This window comes from Lathyrus oleraceus, chromosome 2, assembly GCF_024323335.1.
Source record: "Lathyrus oleraceus cultivar Zhongwan6 chromosome 2, CAAS_Psat_ZW6_1.0, whole genome shotgun sequence".
Lineage (NCBI taxonomy): Eukaryota > Viridiplantae > Streptophyta > Magnoliopsida > Fabales > Fabaceae > Lathyrus > Lathyrus oleraceus.
In genome coordinates, this window is record NC_066580.1 from 274155985 (window position 1) to 274173804 (window position 17820).

Genomic DNA, 17820 nt, shown 5'->3' on the forward strand with positions numbered 1-17820 from the left:
TTCAGTTATATTAATATAAAAGTAATAATAAATTTATTTTCTAATATTCTACGATAAGACTGTAATAATATTCTATTAGCTTTTATATATATATATATATATATATATATATATATATATATATATATATATATATATATATATATATATATATATATATATATATATATATATATATATATATATATATATATATATATTATATATATATATATTTATATATATATATATATATATATATATATATATATATATATATATATATATATATATATATATATATATATATATATATATATATATATATATATAAAAGATAATAAATTGAAGGGTAAGAATATATTTTTGTTAAAATAATAAGGATGTAAATGAAAGAAAAAGTGACAAGCTCATAAGCTACTTCAAATACCTTTTAAGAAAAAGTCAAAAGCTAAAGCTAGTAGGAAAAGCTAAAAGCTAAAAGTTAAAAACTATTTTTTTGTGTTACAAAACAGACTCTAATTTAGGTGGAATGAAGAGTTTATCTTGTTTCGTTCTAAATTTTTTTTAACGATGGAATAAAATATTCATTCAACTCTGATCAATTTCATTACATTCCACTTTACTTTGTTCCTTCCCGCTCCATTCATTTTATAATATCTAAACATTGTCTAATGATCTAGCTTTCGATTTGACCCTAAGAAATAGAAGAAAATGATAGAAAAATGGGATGTGAGAGAGGTGTAAGTATGAGATACAATCTAAGAAGGGTGAATTAGGTTATACAATTTTTTCTTGTTTTTAAGAGATGACTCTTATGTTCTTATTTTCCAAAAGTAGTTCTATGAACTTATGAAATAAAGTGTAGAAAAAATAAATGCATAAAGTAAATAACACAAGGATATATACTAGTTCATATTTTCCAAAAAAATCAAGCGTGTAACCGATTAAGCAATTATGCAAATCGGTTACACTGTGTTAAACGTTCCAATAATTGAAATGGAACAAAAATAATATTCTGTGAAAATTACGGTGGTTCAGATTGTGGCCGTTTAAAAACGCCATAATTTATAGAAAAGTAGTTTTTTCAATACTTGTTTGATGTAATTGATTGCCTAAATATGCGAACCGATCACACTACTCATGAATTTGAATTTTTCTTTTTGAAAAATCATTTTTTTAATAAGCATGCAATAATAGAAATGATTGGGAAATCTTTAGATAAGTTGAGACGAAGTTTCTTGAGCATCTAAAGATTATATAAACATATGAATTGCCATTAAAGTACCTTGACCAATCATCCAATCTTTTAATTTCCAAAGTTTACACATTCTTGACAATTGAATTCAACATTTTTCTTCTTTCATCTTTCTTTAATGATAAGTTTTTATCTTCATCAAAATCAAACTAAGAAGGATGAACAGATCTCCCCCCTTGATGATGACACAACATTTAGATGGGAAGTTTTTGCTTGACATTTGATTGCTCCCGTTGTCTTGTATATCTCCTTTATCTTGCGTATATCCCACTTTCTTTGCAATTTATGCATTTTCCTTTGATATCTTGAAAAACAACAAAAATATTCATCTCTCTTCTTCCCCTTTTTGACATTATCAAAAAGAAAAAGAGTAAAATTCAAAGGAGTATAATAATATAAGGGAAATGATACATTATATGTAAAAATAACTTATCTTCTTCATAATATCATATGAAGTCAAAATTGATATCAATGTTGATGCTTCTTCAAAAAAATCTTTTCATTCCATGAAATTTTTAGAACTACCATATCATATGGTATTGTATCTTGAAAAATTAATATTGATTTGACAAAACTAGCATATGATATTTAAGTACCTACAAAACAATTAATAGTACTTACTAGGTACCCATTTATCTTTGGGTCATCTTGGGTTATATCCCCTCCTCATCCATATATACTCATCATAAGGAATACCATAATTTCTTATGTATCAAGCATTAGAAGTATGGTTTTTTTCATTACAATAAAATTATGTAGTTCTAAAAACATGATTCCTTTTATAGACATAAAAGATATTTCTATCATAATGCTTTTATGATGATTTATAATATGTACTTTCTTTGATTCCTTATTATTGAATTTGCTAGTAGCCTTTACAAAGATAGTTTGATTTGTACTAAGTTTGTCAAAATTAGGAAAGACAAGTACACATTTGTTACTTAAATATCTTTGATTACTTAACATATTTTCTAAACCAATTTGACTCTTTTCATATTTCTTGATCACTTGGTTTAATTCAACAATGTTAGATTCATGATCTTGACACTTATTGCATGTAGAATTTTTTACTTCTTCTAATTCCACTTTTGTGTCATTAGCCATACTTTCTAGTTTTAAAATAGTTTCCTTTGATTAGTACATTGTCTAGAAAGTTTCAAAAATCCTTCATGTAATTCATGAAAAACATTTTGTAATTCATCATATGAAGGATTATCATCAATTTCAGAATCACTAATCTCGTATTCTTCATCACTTGAATGATGTGATGCCATAAATTTCTTGCTTGCATGATCTTCATATGAAGATGAACTTATTCCATTGTCATCTAATGATACATATACTTTCTTCGAACTTTTGTCCTTCTTGCTTTTTAATTATTCTTCTATTCAAGTGTAGGAAATTCACTCTTGACATGTCCTCTTATTCCATATTAAAATCAAATAACCTTGCTTCTTAGTGCGTTTTTTTTAATAACTTATTTTGTCATTTTCATTCAGAACTTTTCAAATTTCTTGACTAGAGAATCATATTCATCACTAGTGGATTGAGATTCATCCTCTTGATCATTATCATGGTCTTTGACTCTAGTTTTCAAAGAAACATTTTTATAATTATTTTCTTGATATTCATGTTTCTCCAATCTTCCAAGTTCTATTTCATGCTCTTTGAGTTTTCCGAATAATATTTCGAAAGTCATTCTGAATAGACTCTTCTTTTCTGATATCACTGTCACTTTCTCTTGTCATGCCTTTGTTAATGACCTAAGTACTTTGAGATTTAATTTATCACTAGTAAAATCATTACCGATTTCCATTAAGTGGTTCATCAAGTGTGTGAATCTTTTCTACAAGTCAATCATTGATTCTCTAGGTTGCATCCTGAACATTTTGTATTCTTGAGATAATGTGTTCAGTTTTAACCTTTCACTTCCATAATTCCTTCATGAGTAACTTCTAATGTATCCCATATCTCTTTCGTTATTTCACAATGAGAGATACAAAAGAATTCGTCCATACCAAGTTTTGATTGAAGCATGTTCTTTGCCTTCTTGTCAAATAGAACTTTCTTCTTATCATCGTCATTCCATGAGCCTTTTATATTGATTTGTTCAACAATGTTAGTGACCATTGTAGGAATGAATGGACCATTTTCGAATGCATCCCATATATTATCTCATTTTTATTCCAAATATGACTGCATGCAATTTTTCTAAAAACACAATGTTTACCAACAAAGCATAGAGGATTGTTCCTACTGCCACCATCTCTAAAAATCTAATCAGTGGAAGATATTTTTATCCGGATCTATGAGAAAGTTACCTTAACCTGCCCTGATGCAAATTATAAGTTGAGAGTGCAATCTAAGAGGGGGGGTGAATAATGTTATATATATTTTTCTAGTTTTTAAGAGATGGTTATTATGTTCTTATTTTTTCGGAAACATTTTTATGAAATTATGAAATAAAGTTTAAAAAAACAAATGCATAAGGTAAATAACACAAGGATATATACTAGTTCAGATTTTTTCAAAAAATCACACGTTAGCCAGTTACACAATTATGCAAATCGGTTACATTGTGTTCAACATTCAAAAAACCGAAATAAAATCAAAATAGTATTATGTGAAAATTACGACGATTCATATTGTGGTGGTTTAAACACGTCATAATTTACAGAAAAATCGATTTTTTCAATACTTGCTTGATGTAACCGATCGCCTAAATATGCTAACCGATTGCACTAGTTATAAATTTCAAAATTTCCTTTTGAAAAGTCGTTTTTTTAATGAGCATGCAATAGGTATGATTGAGAAATCTTTAAAAAAATTGAGATGAAATATCTTGAGCATCTAAAGATTATAAACATATGAATTGTCATTAAAGTACCTTAACCAATCATCCATTCTTTTGATTTCCAAAGATTACATAATCTTGACAATTGAATTCAATCTTTTTATTCTTTGATTTTCTTCAATAATAAGCTTTTGTCTTTATCAAAACTAAGCTAAGAATGATGAATATATCTTCTTCATAAGAGGATTTATATAGAGATAAAGTTAAATGACAATACCCTCCAAAAATCCATACCATGCCTACCCTATTTTCTCATGTTCCCTCCTTTTGTTTGCATCCTTATTTAACTTTTTAACTTTAGTACTTTTAAAGAAAAGGACGATGGAGCTACTACTCTGGTACAATATTTGACAAAATGTATAATTTGGAGAAAGAAAACTAAATAAAAGTGTGTCCACGAGAATAGAATCTTGTGACTAGATAGAAATTTTCCATTTTTATTCTACCATTTTAGGGGCGGTTTGTTATGTTGAAAAATTAGTGTAATTCAAGTCAATGTAACAGGTTACAACAATGTTAATTATAAGACAGGGATTTGGAACAACATGTTGCTCCAAATTTGCAACCAGATGCACCTTTGTATTTTATGAGACAGAGATTTAGAGCAATTGGTTGCACTAAATGTGCCACCTGTTGCATGTCTGGGAAATTTGTTTTTTTCATTAGTTGGTTAGCGGTATTGTTTTGTATGGTGGTTTAAATATCCATGTTAGGTCATTAATATTAGAATGTCATATTTTCACCCTAATTCTCTCCAATTCTCTTTAATTCTCTCTAATTCTCTCATTCTCTCCATCTCTCAATTATTCACCATTGTTCTTGTGATTGGGGTTTTACCCAACATTTGGTATCAGAGTCTGGTTCTTTGATCAAACACTTGGTGTGCGAAAACGATTTCCATCTTCAATGAATGTATCCCTGCAAATATCCAAATTCTCGGCACGGAGAATTATGAAAAGTAATGCAAACAAATGAAGGTGTTGTTTGGTTATCAATATGTTCTTGAAGTGATCAAGAACAATGTTAATCCACTTGTAAAGACCCACATGCCATCCATTCAGAGTATAAGAAAATGACGTCAAACTGATGTGTTTGGTGGTGACCCTCGTATGGGCATAAGCAAACTTCCTATGATATCATACTATCAAGAGAGACTCTGAATGGCTCGACCACACCATTCCCCATGTACAAAATAAACGTGGCTGCATGTGGCCAGTCCTTATTGTAGGCTGATCACACTGAATCACACCGCGTTTTTGACTCAGATTTCACATGTTTATTAGGTCTTTATTATCATTTTGCTTGTGTTATGCTCTCTTTTATGTTGTTTTCAGGTATTTAGCTCTTTCGGGACCTTTTTAAAAGAAACGAAGCAAAAAGACCAAAAATAGGGTTTTTTGGCAAATATTGTACACATGGCGTTATGCATGGCGGCCGCTATAGGAGAAGCCATGACACATCAGCCCTCAACCAGGAGGAAACCGCCACGATCCCATGAACTTTCCCATTCACACACATGGCGGGCGCCATGAAGGGGTGGCGGGCGCCACCTTTGCATTTCACGTTCCCACTAAGGAGAAGTTGAAGGGCATCATGGTCTTTGCATGCTGCTAAGTTCCTCTATAAATAGGTCGTTCTAATTCATTTCCAAATCATCCAACTTAGTTTACAACACTAAAACTAAATTATCATATGTAAAAGCGGTAATTCGTCATATCGAGGGGTTATCGCGTCGTGGTGTAATTGAGTTGGAGCATTTTGATTTTGCTGTCGTCTTTATCTTCAAAGTCCAAGGTTTATTTTCCTTGTACCAGATTTAAAGCCTCCGTTTGGAGAAGGTTCTAATTTAATCGCTTTTATTTTTTTACTTGTCATGTTTTACTTTATTTAATTCCTTGTCATCATTTTTACATTATTTAATTTTCTCGCTGTTATCTTTATTGCTCGTTTTAATCATTTTACACGCTTTACTTGTTCTTCACACCTTACATTCTAAACTTCTTTTCATCATGTTCAACATCATTGTATTTGTTTGTATTACCATGTCTGGCTAAATCTCTCAAAGATTAGAATGTAAGGATCGTGGTTAAAGAGATTTTTCACATATTGAATCTGTAGAAATGCTTTAAAGGCTGTTTTAATTTTTAATTCGAGTTTTCTGAAACAAACTTGGTTAGTTTTAACTACTCAAGGAGTGCGGAAGCACCCTGGCTTAGTTAACTAGGAATTTTTATCACTTTAAGGAAAAAATGATTTTTGAAACTGTTTTCGGACGCGTTGATAGATTTAAAATCAGGAAACTCCTTAGGTAAATTTTCCAAATCAAAATCACTTTTCAACTAAGTTTACGAGTCTTATTTCTTAAAAGTAAGTTTACTACTTTAGCGTTCTGCGCACCTTTTATAAGTGACAATAAAATGCCTTAATTTAAGGATAAACTCGGTTATGAATATGCGAAAGCGACAGTTCCTGTTAAACGGATTCTTATCAAGAGTAGAAAATATTTTCCCATAAGTAATTTTATTTAGACAATTGAAACATCGTTTAACTGACGTGAATTACATTCAAGCCTATCTTTATCTGCACTGTATTTATCATTTCCTTTATTTACTGTTATTTTGCGACATCAATATCTCTTTTGTACCGCCTTAGATAAACATCGTAACATTAGTAATCGATAGATTGACGATTTGGTCTCTGTGGGATCGATAATCTTTTATATTACTCTGACGCGATTCGTGCACTTGCGAATAGAGCGATCAAGTTTTTGGCGCCGTTGTCGGGGACCAACTTCGTCAAATTTCATACCCTGTTGTTACACCGTCTAGACTAAGGCATTATTACCCGGTAAATGCGAAGAACCTGTAGTACCGGAAATTTAGTAGATCCTTTAGCGAAACCCGAATGTTACGCTCATACACGCCTCTTACTCGTCCGAATTAAGAAAGCTATGGCCGAGAATCACGACCGGAGACTTCTTAAGGAATTTTCCCAACCCTCTGACGAGGAACCTAGTTCTAGTATAGTAAACCCCCTCATTCCTGCCAACAATTTCGAACTAAAACCATCTTTACTACAATTACTGCAACATAACCAATTCGCGGGTCTCGCTACTGAGAACCCAAATCAACATTTAAAAGTCTTTATCCAACTGGCCGACACCTTTAAATCCAACGGTGCTTCACCTGATGCGATTCATTTAAGATTATTTTCTTTCTCCCTCAGAGATAGAGCACGTTCATGGTTGGATTCACTTCCAGTTAACTCAATAACTACCTAGGAAGACCTTAGAAGAGTATTCCTTGTTAGATATTTTCCCCCTAGTAAGACTGCTGTTCTTCGAAACCAAATAACTAGATTTACTCAAAACCAAGGAGAATCACTTTTTGAAGCTTGGGAGAGATACAAAGAGCTATTTAGAGTTTGTCCACACCATGGCCTAGAACAATGGCTGATCGTTCATACCTTCTACAATGGACTCCATTATAACACATAGATGAGCATCGACGATACCGCTGGTGGCGCGTTGATGAACAAACCTTACCCTGAAGCTTGTGACCTAATTGAGGATATGATGTCACACCCCGATTTTGACCCTGATATTCATATCACTATTTCATTCATTTTCTTTGTTCCTCACGATTTTGTTTCCTCTAACATGGTCCCCCCTTTTGTTTTCGTGAGCATCAAGTGGCCTCCTCTTCTGTTATTGTTGCACCTTGTTGTATTTTGCGCATTCAAGGCGAAGTTCTGCTGTTAACATATTTAGATACATAGGCACATTCCGCGTCGTTGGTAATCAAGAAAATTCAAGGATTATTGTGTTTGGATTAGAGTGGCTTACCATGTCTTAAGGGAGAGTCATTATCATGTGAGTTTTTCAAGAGGGACCAAGCATGGTCGTCTCCGGAATCAAGCATCTACTCTCAATGGATTAGATATATATCAGAAAATACTGTCGCAACGGAAATCTGCACCTGTACTGAGAGATTTTTTTCTTTTGAAACAAGGGGATATTGGATAATTCTTGACCACTTGAGGCTTTATGGTTATTGTCACTTGTTAGGTTTCGTTCTTTCATTAATTTTGATTACAGGAACTCTTGAATATGACATGCTGCATTTTGGCTATCTTGGTTTTGCTCTAGTTTTCTACCAAATGAGGCTAAAAATACTAAAGAAAGGAAATCAAGTCTTTAGGTATTTAAGGATGCACAACTTCGTTGTTACCATCCTGTTTCTTGCATATCAATCTCCTCGTGCCGGTGACTTTAGAGAAATCAAAAGTGGTTACGTAGAACGGATAAATGAATTGGTTGGATTTCACAAATATGATTGTGGTTTTCAAATTACATCAAGATCATCATTTATAGAAATCATCATATTCATGTTAGTATCACTACAGTCATACATGTTCTCATTTCCAGATTTCGTTTATGTATCAAATACTTGAGAAACAACAAGAAACATATTACGAGGATCTGAGAAAAGGCCGTGGATTTTGTTTCTCTCTCTCAACCTCATCGTGAAACTGTTCAAGGGATGCTTAAAGTCAATGTTCATTATGACTTTTCACCTCTCACTGCAGCACTCGATGTTACTTACTTTGATAGGATCCTTCTAACCTTCCATTTCCAAAAAGATAAGCCATGGATGATTTAGCTTGTTGTTGTTACTTGCATCTCTTTAGATGAAGGACCTTCACTCATTGATAGCCGGCGTCTAAACAGACCTCAAACCTGCAGGTTTTGGTTTCCAAACAAGCAAAATAAATTGTAAAATAAATTGTACATCAGTTCAATAATAATACCAGATCATGTAACAATGGTAGCAGTTTTAATAGCTTGCATTCATTCTGGTCTTGTAGCACAAGGGCAATTGCTATTCAGAAAAATGATAGAAGTCTATGCAAATAAATCTAAGGATTGAGCATTATTCATGTATGGTCCATTTCTTTGGAAGGGCTGGTCTTATTGACAAAGCAAAGGAGTTTGGAAGTGTTTAGTAATATCATACAGGATTATATATGTGTGGTTACCGTCATACTAAGACCCACCAAAGTCATTTCAAAACGGTTAAATTCCTGAACTGACCATTGTGCTTACAGGCCTCAGTTAAAACTCGAAAGCGGCACAAACCACACATCAATCTACCAAGTAATGCATCAGGAACCTAGCAGTTTGATCCGTCACCCTTGCTCCATGAACCTCCTGCAATGCAAAAGTCGCATTTTGACTACTTCAGCAGCATACCACTGATCTACACTGCTATCCTGCCAGAAGTTAGCCCCAGTAATTCAAAAACCAACTCAGTTCAGCTCATGTCAAGATGAAATTTGCAACAAACTTCGCCTTGCTTATGTATTTGGTCTGTTGTCAGAGTGCTATTTGCAGCTGGAAAATACCAAAGATACCACCGCATGTTTTAAAAATAGCTGGGAAGCATGCAAGGCCAAGGCTAGATAGTCGGTTCATTTTGGATGTCAATGTTATAGATGGTACAATGATGGCTCCATCTACTCCGTTCACGAAGATCTGGCGGATGCGCAACAATGGCACAATAGCGTGACCCAAGGGAGCTCAACTTGTTTGGATTGGAGGGGACAAATTAAGTGAATCACATTCTGTTGACTTGGAGGTTCCCGATTCTGGTATATCCGCGGAGATGGAGCTTGACATTGCAGTTGATTTTATCGCACCCCAGTCACCTGGTAGATACATATCATACTGGAGGATGGCATCTCTCTCCGGACATAAATTTGGCCAACGGGTTTGGGTCCTTATACAGGTTGATGCTTCTCTCAAGGACTCATTCTATGATAGCTTTCAAGGCCTGAACTTGAATATTCCCCTTGGTGGGGGTAGCTCTGAAGGGCATCAGATTATAGATATCAATGTTCAACCTGTTGAGGATGTTGCTTTTCACCAACCCAAAAATCCTTCTGTAATACCTGCACAGAATTTGTCAGCACCAACAAGTGTTATATCTGTAACACAAGCATGCAAAGAGAGTCAGAACAATGATTTCATTACTTCTCCAGGTCTGCTGCATGGGCAGCAGTATAAATACGTGAATTCACCTGATCTTTGTCTTTCTTCATCTAATGTTCAGAAGCATGTTGAGGAACCCTCTAGAATATCTGTTAAACTAAATTCAGGGAATGCAACTCCCATTGTTAGTTTGCCAAGTCTGACAGATTCAGTGGACAGTGTTGCTGTCAAACAAGAATTTATCCAACAGTCAGATAGAGAGAGAAGATCTAGCTTGCACAGTCAGGTTGTAAAGGCATTGAGTGGCTTGGCAACTGTCGATGAAGCTTCAGGGTCTAATATCCCTGTGCTTTCTGGGTTTAGTATTCCTAAATTGGTCTTGCAGATAGTTACAGTCGATGCCATTTTCAGAGTCACAAGTCCATCAGTGAGTGAGCTTGTTATTTTAAAAGAGACTGTCTTTACTGTGTACAGCAAGGCTCGTCGTGTTTCATTTTCTCCACACACCGCAAAACCAGTCTCAACAAAGGTTTGTTCAAAATCTGTTAAAATGCTGGTACAATTTGAAACACCGGCGGGTTTCGCTCTTTTCAAAGTTCTCAATGAAGGAAAGCTTTCTGAAGTTCGGGATTTATCTCTGGATTTTTCCACTGCTGATGCTGCAAGAAAGGTGGTCAAGCTGAAAGCGTTTTCTAAGTTTGAGAATAACAGCAGTGGGCTCATTGATGATTCACATGATATTAAGACCAGCAATAACACCAACATCCTTGGTAGCTTGACACTGAGAATCATTAAAGTAAGCAAAGGAACACAAGAGGTACAGACCCAAGACATGGCGAAACTTGTCGGTATCCGGCTGAAGCTAATGTTCAAACTTTGCAATTTAATGAAGCAGAGAAACTCTGTCAAATGGCTCTTGACATTCATAGAGCAAATAGTTCAGCATCATCAATCAAGTGCAGCAGTAGATAAGTGCTTCCTCATCTCTTCATTATTCACTCTACCGCCACCGCCGTTTAAACTTCCAGTTCAGTTCCGGATAATGCTAATATGAAGAACTGTTGGTTTTTCGATAACAATTTTAACGGTATGTCGGATGAGATTCTTGGGGAAGTTGCGATCCTAGTCTTCATGTTTTTCACATTGATGCTTAGAAGTTGGCATAAGCCCGGTAGTGATGGTTCCATGCCAAGACACAGTGGAACTACTGATGTTCATGATAAAAATTTAACCCAACTCTCTTCATCCACTTCTAAGACTTCAGTTGATGATCAAGAGAAGGAACGACTTCATCAGCAGCAGCAGGCTGAACGACTTCATCATCAGCAGCAGGTTGAGCGGCTTCATTATCATCAGCAACAGAAGGAACGATTTCAACAACAGCAAGATATTCACCATCAACAACTAGTTCACCAACAATTGAAACTTCAGCCCCAACAACAGTCTCAAGCTCAGTTAATGCATCAAGATGTTCTTGAACAGTTAATGCATGGACAATCAAAACTTGATCCTTCTAGAGATAACTTGTTAGATCAGGTATAATTGAGGAGATATCTGTATGACTGGCAGCAGAATTCACATTCTTCAGGGCACCTTGATCCGTCGACAGAGCAGTTTATCTAAGCAAAATGGCTCTCAGGTCATGAAAAAACTCAGCACCGCTGCGGAACACCCTCGAGCTTTACATCCATCGCTCTCCTCCGCCGTTAAAGAACTCGTCGAAAATAGCTTAGACGCCGGCGCCACCAGCATCGAAATCTCTCTCAAAGACTTCGGTGAAGAATGGTTTCAGGTCATCGATAACGGTTGCGGCATTTCCCCAAACAATTGCAAGGTTCTTGCACTGAAGCATCATACTTCAAAATTATCGGAATTTCATGATCTTCAGTCTCTTACTACTTTTGGCTTTAGAGGAGAGGCATTGAGTTCTCTTTGTGCTCTTGGAAACTTGACAGTTGAAACGAGAACCGCGAGCGAAGAGGTTGCTACACTTTTGACATTTAACCATTCTGGTGCTCTGGCGGCTGAAATGAAAACTGCGCAACAAGTTGGAACGACTGTCACAGTTAAAAAGCTGTTCTATAATCTTCTGGTGCGAAGCAAAGAGTTTAAGCGGAACATTCGCAAGGAATATGGCAAGTTGGTTTCTCTCTTGAATGCATATGCCCTTATTGCAAAAGGTGTTCGATTTGGCTGTACCAACACTACTGGCAAAAATGCAAAGTCTGTGGTACTTAAGACACAAGGAAATGATTCTCTAAAAGATAACATCATAACAGTGCTTGGCATGAACACTTTCAACTGCTTGGAACCCATGTCATTATGTATATCTGAGAGTTGCGAAGTTGATGGTTTTCTCTCCAAGCCTGGACTCGGTAACGAAAGGAACCAAGGGAGATGTTATTGTCTTAAAGCCCACCCTTTTGACAGCAGTACCAGCTATTATTGATCATATTCGAGATGGAGTTGTAAAAAAGGTGGAGGAAAAAGGGGGACTTGCTAAGAATCTTTTCCAGACTGCATACAATCGTCGACTGGCTGCTGTCAAAGGAAGTTGGTTAGAAGCTTGGTCTGGACTGAAATACCAAGGTTGAATTATGCAGGACAAATTCAATTAGCTGGGTGTGGAATCCTGTTGGCTTTGGAAGGTTGAATTGTAGGTCGGTGCATTGAGCTCTCACTGCCCACACATATCAGGCAACACCGAATTAGGAAAACAATGACAGCCTTAGGAAGCTCAATGATGCCATCTAGTATACTTGAAACAGACCCATAATATACCAATATAAATGCCTGCAAAAAAAAGTGTCCATCAGCTCAAAGTTCAACAAGTTAACAGTTTTGAGATTGTACTCATACTTCACTGTTGAGGAGAAGGCCTCAAGCGCTTGCGTCTCTCGAATCTTGAAGCAACCTCCTGGAAAGTTCATTAGTCATGCAGTTGATGATGTCATCAAAAATTTTACCATTGCAGTCACAATTGTAGTTGTTGCAGTGCCTGAAGGTCTACCTTTGGCTGTTACTTTAACCTTGGCATATTCAATGCGGAAAATGATGAAAGATAAAGCCTTGGTACGAAGACTGTCAGCCTGCGAAACTATGGGCTCTGCTACTACAATCTGTAGTGATAAGACAGGAACATTAACCTTAAATCAGATGACTGTTGATGAGGCATATGTTGGGAGGAACAATCTAAATCCATCAGATGACTCTTCAAAGTTTCATCCAGAAGCATTATCCCTGATAAATGAAAGCATTGCACAGAATTCCGCTGGAAATGTTTTTGTGTCTAAGGATGGTGGAGCGGTAGAGGTTTCAGGATCACCAACAGAGAAGGCGATTCTTTCATGGGCAGTCAAGTTGGGTATGAATTTTGATCTTATCAGATCTAGTTCGACAGTTTCTTCACGTCAATCCCGAGAAAAAACGAGGCGGTGTTGCTCTGAAGCTGGCGGACTCTGGAGTGCATATACACTGGAAAGGAGCTGCAGAAATAATTCTAGGAGCATGTAACCAATATCTTGATTCAAATGGTCATTTGCAATCCATCGAAGAACATAAGGCTTTTTTCAAGGAGGCTATTGATGACATGGCTGCTCGCAGCTTGCGTTGCGTTGCCATTGCATACAGATCATATGAATTAGACCAAATTCCATCTAATGAGGAGGATTTAAACCAATGGTCCTTACCAGAAGATGAGCTTGTTTTGCTTGCTATTGTTGGAATCAAGGATCCTTGTCGCCCTAGTGTCAAAGATGCTATGAGAATATGTACTGAAGCTGGTGTTAAGGTACGTATGGTTACCGGAGATAACCTTCAAACCGCAAAGGCAATAACTATGGAGTGTGGGATACTAGCTTCAAATGAAGATGTTGTTGAGCCAAATATAATTGAAGGAAAGGTATTTAGGGAGCTATCGGAACAAGAAAGGGAACAGTTGAGCAGAATGTGGGTCAGCGGCAAACAGAATTGCCGGCATATTTGATGACCTTGAATCAAACACAACCAAAACCCAGCAGCAAATCCAAAACTTCACGACTGCCGGCACCAATGGCAAGTGTTATCACACGACTGTCATTGCAGCAAAACAATCGTAAACCTGCAAAAATCAAAACCAAGAACAACCACCTATTTCAGTTGGTGACAGAGACGTTTTTCCAGAATTGTCGTTGTCATAAATTCGGAGAGCAAGTTGTTGCCTCAAGAATACTTGTGAGGAATCCGGCGTTTGATGTTACACCTGCTAATCTAATTTTTGGGATCATCGCTGAGAAGGGTGTCATTACAAAGACTAACGCTAATGATTGTTTTTGACATAAACGTTTTTGTACAGAAAACAGGTTGAGGGTCGAACTTATTCAATAAATAATCTTTGGTTATGAAGAGCAAAACACATTGCAGCAATTGTAATCCTCCATGAGCATAGTCCGTAGCATTCCAATTCATCACCACGACATGTCCTCCTGCAAGCATCAAACAACACGGTTACATTTCGATAATCTCAGGGAAAGTGTATATGCTATTCAAGTGAAAGACACTGCATTAAATAAGCTTCTTACCAGCAGTAAAAATTCTTGGAGTTGAAAAGGACGGAAGAGAGGGACCACCAACTGGGGATGAGGACAAAAATCCCAAGGCATTTTCCCACGCTCCACTACTCTGAAAACACAGCAGAGGGAGGAGATGAGTCATATATAAGAGAGGCCACTGTTCGTAAAGAGAGAGCCGAAAAACCCTAATTCTTTAGAGGAGCTGCTACTGTTTACCAACAAAAAAGAGGTCGACGGCAAGGAGAAAAGAAAACCATAGTTTTTCTTGGTGGTGAAGAACGGACAAGAAGATCAAAGACCGGTTCAAACGAAACCTTACCTACATCCGTCCGTCAATCTCGCCGCAACCGGTTAGTTTCTTTTTCGAGCTTATATTTCCATTTCTCTGTTTTAGATTCCTTAAAGCTTCTATTTGTTTGGTTATCTTGCCGTAAAATTGTGATGTTCAAATGGAAACAAAAATGATCCTAACATGAATATGTTTGCAAGAACCTGCTACTGCTACTATTATATTTGTTATTTAATTATATTCGGCGTCTGTTTATTATATTTATGGTAATGCAGGTGAGATTTGGATAACAAAGTAGTTCTAGTCTAGTGGCAGAAATATTATTTGGTAAATCCTAGGTTCTGGGTTTGATCCTTGGGTTCTAGCATTTCTTATTTTTAACATATTTTCTATTTCCTATTAGTTTTTTTATTATTATTACCATTTTTTTATTATTTTAAACCTTTTATTTATTTTTTATTTTTTTCTCTTTTTTTTAAACACTTGTTGATTTTAATGTTTGTCCTTGATTTATTGTTTAAACATCGATTTTTAATTTATGGATTTGGCAATTTTCTTGTTATTTATCCATGATTATTTTTATCGATATATTGATAGTATTTCACCACGTTTTGATTAATCGCATATGACATTTCAATTATTGTCAACATGCGCAAACCGGCTTTGAGCACATTATTTAGGTTTTGTGTGTCCCTCAATTTCCATCCGTGCAAATCTCGATTTTACCTTTTTTCTATTTAATTTTTAAGTTTGTTGTAAATATAACTTGTTGTGTTATTTTCTTCACATGGCTTACTCTTGGGCCTTCTTACAATGAGACAGTTCTCTTGCACTTACACTCATACATCGCATTGTTTGTTGTTTGGGGCCCGATTTAAATTTCATTACTTTGAATTCCCATTCGATAAAATGTACCCCCACTCCCCTGGCATGTAATAATTTTACTGTTTTATTCCTTTTATTGCTTGACTGTTTAGTTAGCTACTAACACAAGAATAAAATCAACAATTTCCGAAAGATCAAAAATAAAAACTCGATCCAACGTCGAGTATTTTCACAATAAACAAATCAAATTCATTTCTTCCTCCAATTCTATTCCATTTCTTTCAAACCTACATCAAACGCTTGATCCAACGTCAAGCCATTTTTCATAATCAAAAATAAAAAAAAGTATTAATTCATATTTAAGACCTTTTCAATAAAGATGGAAATGGAACGTGGTGGATACCGCGCACTCCTGAGACTAGGGTTCGAGATGGATGTCTCGCATATCCTAGCTCTCGCCATCATCCAAACTTATCTATTATGTTTCTCTCAAACACTCATTCAAATTTATCTTAAATGCTCATCAAATGCTTGATCTAATGTCAAGTCATTTTCACAACAAAACTCAAAAATACTTAATTCCTATCTAAACACTTTTCAATAAAGATGGAAATGGAACGTGGTGGATACCACGCACTCCTGGGATTAAGATTCGAGGTGGATGCCTCGCCTATCTTAGCTCTTGCCATCGTCCAAAATTATCAATGCGGTTTCTTCAAAACACCTAATCCTTATTAAACACTTTTTTTGCAAATAAGATGGAAATGGAGCGTGGTGGATACCACGAACTCCTGAGGCTAGGACTCGAGATGGATATCTCGCTCATCCAAGTTCTCGCCATTATTCAAAACACATCAAACCAATCAACTTTTTTTCTCGCCGCCGTGCGATTAACCCCTCAAACTTTTTCTCAAACAAAAGGTACTTTGTTTCAAAACAATGCAAGGCAATGTTTCTCCACTTGTTTTGGATAGTCCAACAATGTTTTCGTCGATTTGACACAAAGTAGCTTTCGTTAAAATCGACCAACAAACAAACATTTTTCTACCCAGAACTACGTAAGCCTTGACTTCTCTATTGAGATACGTAGGAGCAGGATTTGTAAATCTTGTCAGACCCACTAATAAAAAACTTAGGTTTAGTCCTTTGTCAAAAATCCAAAAACATATTCTTCTCTCATCCTTTCTTTCTTTCCCACTTAATAACCTGAAAAGCCTAACATTTCAACTAACACTAACGCGCACAACTGACCTAATGGTTCCCGTTGAGTACAACAGACGTGAGGGGTGCTAATACCTTCCCCTTGCGTAACCGACTCCCAAACCCTGATTTGGTTGCGACGACCAATAATCATTGTCGTTTTGTCTTGGGTTTAATCGATATTTCCCCTTTCCTTTTTAGGAATAAATAAAGTTCGATGGCGACTCTGTTCAGTCCATCATTGCGAGCATGCGATTGCGCTTCGCTAGGTCGTGTCTCTCATTTTTCATGAGGTACGACATATGGCCCAAAACCATTACCAATGGGGAACTGAACGAGCATGAGTAGAGAAAAAGGAGACCCAAGATGGAATACATGAGATAAGCTCTATGGACATGATGCAGGCAAAAATGGACGCTTTAGCCCTTAAGGTCGAACATATGTCTACAAACACTAACACCACAACGGTAGTCCACACAGAGTGTGAACTTTGTGGATCTAAAGGACATGAATTGGCGGAATGTAATCTTTTGAACGACCTGAACACCGACCAAGTGAATTACGCCCAAGGTAACCCATTTTCAAACACCTACAACCCTGGATGGAAGAATCACCCGAATTTTTCCTATAAAAACCAGAACCCTATCCAAAATTATGCACCTCGAAGACCACAAGGTTATCAAGCCCAAAAACCAAATCAACCTATGCAAGTTGTGCCCCAGAAGTCTAACCTTGAGAAGATCATGGAGAACTTTATATCAGGCCAGACTCAGCAAAACAATGAATTCCTAAACCAGAACATTCACGTAAACGAACTGATAACGCAATTAGGGACTAAGGTTGATCAGATAATCACTCACAACAAGATGCTTGGAA

At 36.1% G+C, this 17820-nt stretch overlaps 1 long non-coding RNA gene and 1 other non-coding gene across 2 annotated transcripts; one reads left to right on the forward strand and one right to left on the reverse strand.

The window, feature by feature from the left end:
* Window positions 1–7425: 7425 nt before the first annotated feature.
* On the reverse strand, window positions 7426–7532 carry LOC127124933 (small nucleolar RNA R71). The gene has a single exon (XR_007804408.1). It is a non-coding gene; the product is annotated as a small nucleolar RNA R71 (small nucleolar RNA).
* Window positions 7533–14300: 6768 nt separating this feature from the next.
* Window positions 14301–15874, forward strand: LOC127119131 (uncharacterized). The gene is made up of 2 exons (XR_007802652.1): window positions 14301–14980; window positions 15195–15874. It is a non-coding gene; the product is annotated as an uncharacterized LOC127119131 (long non-coding RNA).
* The last annotated feature ends 1946 nt before the right edge of the window (window positions 15875–17820 follow it).